Source organism: Crocuta crocuta, unplaced genomic scaffold (assembly GCF_008692635.1).
Source record: "Crocuta crocuta isolate KB4526 unplaced genomic scaffold, BGI_CrCroc_1.0 scaffold322, whole genome shotgun sequence".
Taxonomy (NCBI): domain Eukaryota; kingdom Metazoa; phylum Chordata; class Mammalia; order Carnivora; family Hyaenidae; genus Crocuta; species Crocuta crocuta.
The window spans coordinates 2,084,791-2,095,391 of NW_027532592.1; the positions used below are offsets into that span (position 1 = coordinate 2,084,791).

Below are 10,601 nucleotides of genomic sequence, written 5' to 3' on the forward strand. Positions count from 1 at the left end.
GATCACACCACGCCCGTCCCTGCCTGAGAGCTGCCCTCCTCCCCTTTTTTTTTTTTGTTCCGGAACACTGACCTGATTAACTCTGGTCACCAGCTTGCTTAAACAGTCACATCTAGTCCATTCTGTAGATGTAAATTCTACACCTACCAACCTTATCATCTCTCTTAGGAGTAATTAGACTATATAGTTTCTCTGGATAAGACCAGCGTCCTTCTCTCATCTATCCAACCATATTCCACCCTTTAGCTCTTTGAAAAAAGCTTCTTATTGCTTCTGCCTGTTCATTCTATTTCCAATTTTGCCTCATCCCCGCCCTGTCTTCTCTCTCTTTCACTATGCTCTTCAACCAGCACTGCATACACACGGCTATTTAATTGTAGCTGGGAAATCCGGTTATATGCTTTAAACCATTCTTTGTCCAACGGTTTTCTTCTTTTTTCTTTTTCTTTTCTCCTTTTTGACCCTTTTATGTATTTTATACTCTCTATTATTTGCCCTCCCTCCTCCGTCTTTTCTCTTAACTTTTTCATTTTCCCTCTCAGTTTGCATGTCTGTTGGATTTGTCTGTGCGTTTGTGTGCCCCTGCTCCCTGTGTGTTTGTCTGTCTGTTTTCTTCTCCAGGGCTACCTCAAGAAACAAGCCAGAGTACACAGGGTGGAGAGGCCCAAATATCACTACGAGTAGGAAAATAAAATAACCAAGGTCTCAACAAGAGAGACCAAGAGATACCATTCAAAAAACACTCTCTGAAAGAATAGGCCCTGGACAGTCAAAGAGTCTTCTTGGGTATAGCAGCACTCACAGGTGCACAGAGCATAACAAGTCTTTAAAACTAACGAGAGACAGAAAGCTAACTAAAATGACAAAACGAAAGAGCTCTCCTCCAAAGAAATTCCAAGAAGAACTGACAGCTAATGAACAGCTCAAAACAGATATAAGCAGCATAACTGAACAAGATTTTAGAATAATCATAAAATTATGACAGAAGGTAAAGCTAAGGGCTGGCAGAGCCAAGGCAAGCTAAGAGCCCCCTCCCCACCCCACTGAGCTCCGGTAAGGTTGTGTCCTCGGCATAAAGGTCAGTGAGAAAAGCACTCAGTGTGCAAGACAGGGTGCGGTAACGCTGCCCGTTTTAACCATGGCTGTTAAGTCTCTACTCGGAGTATTTCCCTTCACACAAACTGGTGGCCAGAATTCAAGCTAGGTTATCTGAAAGCACCCAGGGAGGGATTTTTTATAAATTATTCTCAGGTTGGTAACGCTGCACACAACCCATAGAAACCACCTAGTCTCTAGAATATCAAGGAGTTTTCAGAGATGAAATTCCAAAGAAAATGGGCTCACAGTCAAATAATGAACTGTAACAAGGGTACCATGATCAGCAGCCAGCAGAATCAACCTGTCAAAGACTTCGGATGTTGAAAACGATCAGAGAACAGAAAATAGGTTTAATAGGTTTAATGAAATCAAAGTTCTAGCTTGCTAATGCGGAAGAAATTTCACAAAAATAATGAATAGTCAAGCAGATCTGACAAAAGTTACAGAACTTGTGGAATAAAAAATTAAGTGAAACTCAGAACTCAATGGGGAAAATACCTCAATGGAGTTAGAACTGCGGCATATGCAACAAGATGGAAAAGCGCCACCAGAGTACAACACTACACAATGAGAAGAGCAGAAAATACATGTAGAATGATTACATTTACATTAAGGTAAAAAGGTTGCAAAACTAAGCAAAATAATACCTAAGGATACAAACGTGTGTAGCAAAACTATGAATGAAACAAGGAAACAAACACAAAAACCCGACAGTAGTGTGAGAAGAGGGAAAGGGACTGGAACGCAGGGGAGTAAGCCAGGGCTCTGGGGCAATGGTAACGTTCTTTTTCTACAGCCCCATGGTGAGCAGGCTCGTGTTCACCTACTCACCGCTCAGGTTTCTTTGTAACTTACAAATATTCTCTTTTATATCCAGGCAGCAAATAGTTCTTTTGTATCAAAAGTCAACAAAACCAACTTAAAAAGTTAGTAACACGGCACACTAACTAGAAGGAGAAAGAGAGCCCCAAACGCCTGCAGAACATAAGACAGAGACAAAGAAATGAGCAGTTGGAAGTTACAGACAAGAGGGACCCCTGGCTGGCTTGGTCGGTGAAGCATCCAACTCTAGATCTTGGGATGGGGAGTTTGAGCACCCCGCTGGGTGTAGACATTACAAGTAAAGTCTTAAAAAACGTGATAGACAAGAGAGGGAGAAGAACATATGCTTATTCAGAATCCCTCAACATACAACACTAAATGTTAAGGAAGAAGCAGTATTCTAAAAGATATTTCCCAGACTTGGACATACCGATTCTTTGGAATCAGGAAGACCAGTGAATCCTGCATAGAGTAAATAAGAGGACGGCTGGAATATCTTCAAAATTCTAAGCAAAAATTGCTGTCAACGTTAAATTACAGATCACTGGAGTTATCATTAAACATGAAACATGTCTTTAGGAAACCAGAGTTCACCACAAATAAACTCTCCCTTAAAGAGACTTCGAAAAGATTACAGCTAGAAGGTTTCAGGTGGGATAGTGGTCAGAGAAAAGCTCCAGATACCTGCAGCGGGTTCCCCTGAACCTTCGTATGATCAGCGTAAGCATGTAAGGAAACCAGCAGAGGCCAAGGAATGAATCACTGCAAAAACCGAGGAGGGACAATCCCCAAAGCTTGCACAAGGCCAGGAATAACCCTGCACTGGGAAACATTCTAATACATGAGGCCCTGAGTAGGGTACTCGGAATGGTATTGACTGCTCCAGTTGGGGATGGGGTGGAATTCGCCCTTGTCCAAGGCTCATTCTGGGCCTTTCTAAAAAGGCAAGCCTCAAAAGACTCAAACTGTTTCCAAATAGCTGAGCGGCATCCTAGAACATGGAAGGCTCAAGAATATGTAAAGGAATGCAAAAAATACTCAGTACTCAAGAAGGTGAAATTCGCAATATCTGGCTTCCAATCAAAAATTGTCAGGCATGCAAAAGAAGTGGAAAAATATGACCCATAATAAAGGGAAAAAACCCAAACCCTGACCAATAGAAACAGACCACGAAATGACACAAAGGTTAGAACTACTAAAGGAGGACATGAAATCAGTTATTCTAGGGGCGCCTGGGTGGCTCAGTCGGTTAAGCGTCCGACTTCGGCTCAGGTCATGATCTCACGGTTTGTGGGTTCGAGCTCTGCATCAGGCTCTGTGCTGACAGCTAGCTCAGAGCCTGGAGCCGGTTTCGGATTCTGTGTCTCCCTCTCTCTCTGACCCTCCCCTGCTCATGCTGTCTCTATCTCTTTCACAAAAATAAATAAAATGGTTTTTTTTAAAAAAAATGAAATCAGTGATTCTAGCTATAATCCCTATGTCCAAAAAGTCAGAGGAAAGCATAAGCATGTTAAGACTCAGAAGATATTTAAAAAGACTAAACCAAACATCTAGAGATGAGATATACACGGATAGAGATTCACAGACAGACACATTAAGTATTACTGAACTTAAACACCCACAATAGAAACTGTCTAAAATGAGCCACCATGAGAAAAAAGACTGGAGCAGAAAGGGAAGGAGCAGGGCACCTGTGGGCTATGAGACAATATTAAGTGCCCTAATATATGCAAAAGCAATCTCTAAAAATAGAGAACAGGCATATTTCAAAACTACTGGCCAAAATGGTCCAAATTTGATGAAAACTATAAACGTACAACCAGAAGGTCACTGTACTTCAAGCACAAGAAACATGAAGAAACCTCACTAAAATACATCATAATTAAGGGACAAAATCGTAAAAGTCTCCCACTGCAAAAAGGAACAAGGTAAGAATGACAGGAGACTTCTTGTGGAAAACAATGCAAGACAGAAGACAATGGAACAAATAACTGAAAGAAAACAATGGAACTGAAAGAAAGCTGTCAACCTAGAATTCTATATCCAGTGAAAACATCACTTAAATACAGAGAACAAACTGAGGGCTAATGGGAACGGGCAATGGGCACTAAGGGCACTTGTTGGGATGAGCACTGGGTGTCATATGTGAGTGATGAAGCACTGGAATCTACTCCTGAGGCCAAGAGTACACTATATGTTAGCTAACTTAAAAATACATTAAAAAAAAAAAGGCAAAATAAAGACCTTGCAGACATACAAGAGCTGAAAAGACAGTCACCAGTAGTAGATCTGCACTACAAGGAATGTTAAAGAAATTCCTTTAGGAAGAAAGCAAATGATACCAGATGGAAATCTAGATCTACATAAAAGAATACAGACCACCAAAAACTGGCAAATTTCTTCTTAACCCATTGAGCCACCCAGGTGCCCCCCTCCCCCGTCAAATATCTTCTTAAAAGACAATTATGTATTTGAAGCAAAAATGATAGCAATATATGGAGTTTCTAACATGTTTACAAATTAAATGACTAACACAAGGCTTAGGAGAAATGGAAGCACAGTTACAAAGTCCTTACACTGTATATTAAATGCTCTAATGGTACTTCAATATAGATGGCAATAATTTAAAGATGTACACAATAAACCTCAGCACAACCACACAGCACAACATATACACACTGAGCTATATCGCTAATTAACCAATGAAAGCAATAAAATATCATCATAAAAACTTAAATCCAACAGATGGCACAAAAAAGGGAAAATGAAAGAACAGATGGGACAAAAAAAAATTGGAAGACGGCAGATTTAACCCTCACCGTGGTACATCAACATTAATGAGATGACTTGGAAGATGGCAGATTTAAACCTAACCATGGTATATCAACATTAATGAAATGACTTTAACGTTCCAATTAAAAAGCAGACTGTCAGATTGGATTTTTTTTTAAAAAGCAAGAGTTTAAATAAAAAGGCTAGTTAGGTTGAGAGTAAAAATAATGGAAGCTAGATCACACTAACACTGATTTAAAAAAAAAAAAGGTAGAACAGCTATATGAATATCAAAGAATTCAGAGCAAAGAATATTACCACGGATAAAAAGGTTCACTTCATCATGATAAAGTGCTCAAGTCACCAAGTAAACATTAACACTCCTGAACATTTATACTGAATAACAGAGCTTCAAAATAAAGGGCAAAAACTAGGAGCTGAAAGGAAAAACACAAACCCACAACTGTAATTGGAGATTTCGTCAGCCCCCTCTCCACGACTGATAGTAACAACTAGACAGAAGAGCAGTAAGGACAAAAAAGACCTAAATACATCTGGCCAACCTGACTGATTATTATAGAACATTCTACCCAAGAACAAAAGGCTGCACATTCTTTTCAAATGCACACAAATGACTTACCAAGATAGACTATATACTTAAATTTAAAAGGATTCAAATCATACAAAGCATGTCCTCTGCTCAAAATGAAATCAAAAATCAGTAAAATGTCTGGAAAATTTACAAACATTTGAATACTAAGTAACATACTTTTTTTTTTTTTTTTACAAATAGTTTGTCAAATTAGTTTCCACATNAAGTAACATACTTCTAAACGAGTCATGGATCAGAAAGACCAAAAGGGAAATGAAAGAACTTTGAATTGAATGAAAATGAAAAAAAAAAAGATGTATCAAAATTTGTGTGATGCAGCTTAAAGCAGTACTTACGGGGAAACTGATAGCACTAAACTTCTGTAAGAGCACAGATCAGTAACCTAAGATTCTACCTTAAGAAACTAGACAAACCCAGCATCAGCAGAAGGAATAAAAGAGCTGAATTCAGTGAAACAGAAAACAAATAAATCATAGTAAAAAAATCAGTGAAATCAAAAGCAGGCTGACAAGAATCAAAAAAAAAAAAAATTAGATTAATGAAAGTGAGAGACCAGAGACAGAACTATTTCACTTATGACAAAAATAAATTTTTCTCTTTATCTCATTCTGCAAATTTAACTAGGATGTGTCTCGTTGTTGACCTGCTTTTGCTGATCTTGTTGGGAGTTCTTGGTGTCTCCTGAATTTGGATATATTTCCTTTCCCAGATTAGGTAAATCTTCAGCTATAATTTCCTTACCATCCGCTAAAATGCACAAAAATAAAATGGTGAAATCCTAGCTTCCTCCTAAATCTTCCTCTATCTTCACCTCACCATATCCCTCTTTATCCAATTGTTTCTCAGGATTAAGGTAACAATTAAAATTCATTTCTCGGTCCTGCAAGTTAATTACACTTAGCTTCTATATAACTAAAAGAATGTACTCCATTAGTTTGGAATTAGAGCAGTGTTCTCAAACTTCCATCCTACACTAATGCCTGGTTCAAGAGGAAAAAGAATTTCTCAAAGCTTTAGTGTCTGAGAAGCAGCAAGGTGAATTATAATAGCAGGCTCCATCCAGAGTATGAGAAAAGGCAGGAACTTTGAATCAGAATGGCTTGAAAGCCCACGTTCTGCCACTTCCTAGTACATGTAATGCTGAACTTCCATACTGTCTTCGTGTCACACCTTCTAAAAAAGGTGAATACTTATCTCTCCCAACTCTTAGCTTATCATAGTGCCTGGCATGAAGGAGTTCAAAAAGATGTTCAGTGAGTGAAAGAGAAAGTTTTTCAAATTTACAAGTTAGCCTTTGAATCTACGAGGGAAAAACTGGTTTCAAGACCTTTCGAATCCCAAATTTACAGTGTGAATTTTAACATTTTAAGCACATTGAAGAGAACTTCTAAAAAATTATATGATTAGAAAGAACATCTCATATGGACACGTATGCTCACATACACACATTAAGCAGCCATGCTCAGCATCGTACAAAATTAAGTAGCGTCCCAGCCTTCAAGACACGCCAGCACTGGGAACCTCTGAAAGGGAATTTAGAAAGTTTAAACTCCTTCTGAAGGGCCAGGTAGGCAGAGCAGGACGTGACGCTGGCTGCCAATGAAATAAAGATATTGTTCATCTTCTTGATAAAGCACAGATGGGTTATGTCACTGCCTTCTCAAAACCCTCCAATGACTCCCTTCTACTGTAAAAACCAACATCCTCAGCCTCAGACAACGAAGGTCCTCCTCGACCAGGCAGCCCCAGTCTATCTCTACAGCGCGGCCTCCCAAAACCATCATCAGTTTGCTACTGCCTGTACTTTTGCTCTTTATGCCGTTCCGCTTTCCAGCTGTCTGCCAAAACCCCGCCTACCACTTAAACACTAAATTCCCAGCATGGTCTGGACAGACCCATCCCTTCCCATTTAATCTGATCTCTGAGCTCGCTCCTTTCCACCTTTAGGGAAGCAATCACAAATATTATTTCTGAAAGTCATTACTTGTCTTTGCCGGTCTTCCCCACTATCATATTAATTCCTAGAAGGCAAAAATCATAACTAATTCCCGTGATTTCCAGTCACAATGCATTGCAACTAACAGATCCAAAACATGGTGAATCAGGACAGCCTGATACTAGTAGCGAACAGAAATAGATATATTGAACAATAAAATCAATTTTTAAAACCTCAGTATTCTTAAAAACCAACAGGAAAAGAATCCAATTAAAAAATGCAGAGGGGCGCCTGGGTGGGCTGTTAGGCGTCTGACGTTGGTTCAGGTCATGATCTCACGGTTTGTGAGTTCGAGCCCTTGCATCTGGCTCTGTGCTAACAGCTCAGAGCTTGGAGCCTGTTCAGATTCTGTGTCTCCATCTCTCTCTGCCCCTCCCCTGCTGGTGCGCACTCTCTCTCAAAAATAAACATTAAAAAAAAAAAAGGCCACAGACCTACCAGAAACTTCACTAAAGAAGATACATGGATAGCAAATAAACACACGAACAGAAGCCCCACAGCATACGTCATCAGAGAAATGTGTCGTAAAATGACGAGATACCACTGCACACCTTTTAGAAGGGCCCAAATCCGGAACACTGACACCACCAAATGTTGGTGAGGGTGAGAAGCAACAGGAACTCTCCTTCGCTGCTGGTGGAAACAGCCACTCTGGAAGATAATTTGGCAGTTTCTTTCAGAACTAAACATATTCTTACCATACGATCCAGCAATCAGGCTCCTTGGTATTTACTCAAAGGAGGTGAAAACGGACGTCCACACTAAAGACAACACAAAGATGTTTTATCAGCTTTCCTCATAATTGTCAAAACCTGTAAACAACTAAGATGCCCTTCTGAGTGAATGAAGGGTTGAATAAATGGTGGAACATCTAGACAATGGAATTTATTCAGTGCTAAGAAGAAATGAGCACGGTGCCCGGCTGGCTCAGTCCGAAGAGCATGCAACTCTTGATCTCAGGGTCCTGAGTTGGAGTTCCATATTGGGTGCAGAGATTACTTAAAAACAAAACAAGCAAACAAAACTTTAAGAAAGAAACGAGCTACCAAGCCACAAAAGGACATGGAGGAAACCTAAATGAATTCTTACTAAGTAAAAAAAGGCAATCTGAAAGGGCTCCATACTGCAGAATCCCAACTATCTGATGATTCTGAAAAAAGCAAAACTACGGAGACAATAAAAAAAAAAAATCAGTGGTTGCCAGGGGTTAGCAGTGAGCGAAGGACAGAGGCAGAGCGCAGAGGGCTTCTAGGGCAGTGAAACTACTCTAAATACTATAATGGTGATCTATGTCGTCATACATCTGTCCCAAATCCACAGAACACACACCAAGGGGGAACCCTAATATAAACTGCCAACTTTGGTGACACCGATGTGTCTGTGTAGGTTCATCAACTGTAACAAGTGTTCTACGCTAGTGGGGGGTCTTGATAATGGGACAAAGTGTGTACCAGAACTCCCTGTACCTACCACTCAACTCTGCTGTGAGCCTAAAACGGCTCTAAAAAATAAAGTCTATTAAAAAGAAAAAGCCCATGGGGCTCCTGGGTGGCTCACTCGGTTAAGCGTCTGACTTCGGCTCCGGTCATAATCTCACAGTTCATGAGTTCCAGCCCCACGGCGGGCTCTGTGCTGACAGCTCAGAGACTGAAGCCTGCTTTGGATTCTGTGTCTCCCTCTCTCTCTGCCTCTCCCCCACTCGCCTCTGTCTCTTTCTCTGTCAAAAATAAACAAAACATTAAAAAAAATTTAAGAAGCAAAAAAAAAATTTCCAAAATTACCAGGAAAGATTTTACTAGCACAGAATACCACAGATCAGTTCTGTAGAAATATACATAGGCTTGAAAGCAGCTGCATTCCACCGCAGCAAATAATTCAGTAATTATATTGTTACACATACTGAACAAACTTCTCTACAGAACATTCTGTATGCATTTTTTTCCCCCCNAGAAATCTCCGGCCTTGTAGTGGCTGTTCTTCCAAAGTTAACTTGGAACATTTATGGATCTCCAAGCACTTTTAAAAAGTTGTGCTGGGAAGGGAATGGGAGGGCAGGTAGACGACCCACTTGTGACCTCAAGGAGTTGCATTCTGGGAGACGCATCATCAAGAACAGAATATTAGACACAAATAAACAGGGGATAAATGATGTGGGAGAAGGAGAAATGAAAGCGTGCCTAGGAAAGAAGGCATGGAAGCTGAGCAAGGTGCGAAACTGGAGAACTTGAAAGGAAGCAGGTATGGCGCCCAAGGCCACGGGCAGAGCAACACCAAATCACACCTTCAAGAAAATGGGCCCAGGAGTGGGGAGCCTTCTGGTAGCAGTAAAGCACAGAGCAGACGTATATTCTAGAGACCGCTGACCTAAACCAGGGAAGTTCTCCTTCCTTCTGTTAAGAAAAACGAGGAGTCCCTGGAAAATGTTCACGGTCAGGAGACAAAGAAACTATGTTTTATTTCCCCTTAAATCAAGAGGAGTCCGTCCCCCAAGTGCGACTGAAATCTTTTTAAAATGGATTTTAATTTTTCCCTGTCTTGCGAACTGGGGTCACTTCCGTAGTGGGTTATGGGAAAACGGGGATCAAAAATTACAGGTGGGAGAGGACGTGGACGTCCCCCGTGGCGTTGGACGCACATGAAGCATCCCGCGGGCCTGAAAGGTAGCCGGGCTTGACATCCCCCGGTCACCGGCCCAGCCAGTCAACGCTCACCAGAGCTTCCTAACATCTGCTAGTTCTTTAGGGTATTCTGAGAACCGAAGTTGGGAGTTGCCGAGAGATCCGGGTTTTATCCTAAAGGGCCCGGCTCCTCCAAACGCTTCTCAAACTGCCGATTTGAAAAAAAGAGAACAGCGAGCAAGGACCTTGTTGGCGCTGAGCACGCACACCGCCGCCCCCCATCCCCCGCCCAGAAGTCAACTAGCAACAAAGTGACGGTCCTCAGGCTCCCGAAGGGGGAGACAAGAAGGTGGGTTAAGAGCCACTCCGAGACGTCCCGCGCTCCTACGCCGCACTTGTCCACTCGCCGCGCCCCCACTCACCCGAGCCAGGCCCAGGAACATGTGGGGTGCAGGTCGGCGCCGGAGGCCAAGGTCTCCACCGCCCCGGGGTACAGCGCGGGAGGAACGCCGCGGGCCCTAGCGCCCTTCGGGGCGTGCGGGGCCGTCTGTCGCGGAAGAAAGATCGCAGCGCCCATCACCATGTGCCACCGCTCGGCCGAGTGGTGGTTATGCAACCCGTTGCCAGGGCCCATCCCCACAGTTGGAACGCACCGCCCCGCGCCGCCAACCGCGTCCCCCCG

The 10,601-nt window shown here is 42.0% G+C and overlaps 1 protein-coding gene across 1 annotated transcript in view; it reads right to left on the reverse strand.

Moving 5' to 3' along the window:
* The window catches only part of AHCTF1 (AT-hook containing transcription factor 1), a 79,364-nt gene extending 71,412 nt beyond the window's left edge, over positions 1 to 7,952 (reverse strand). The window contains exon 1 of the mRNA XM_077779864.1: positions 7,853 to 7,952. The gene's annotated coding sequence lies outside the window, so the exon portion shown is untranslated. The remainder of the gene's footprint in view (positions 1 to 7,852) is intronic.
* Between the last annotated feature and the right edge of the window lie 2,649 nt (positions 7,953 to 10,601).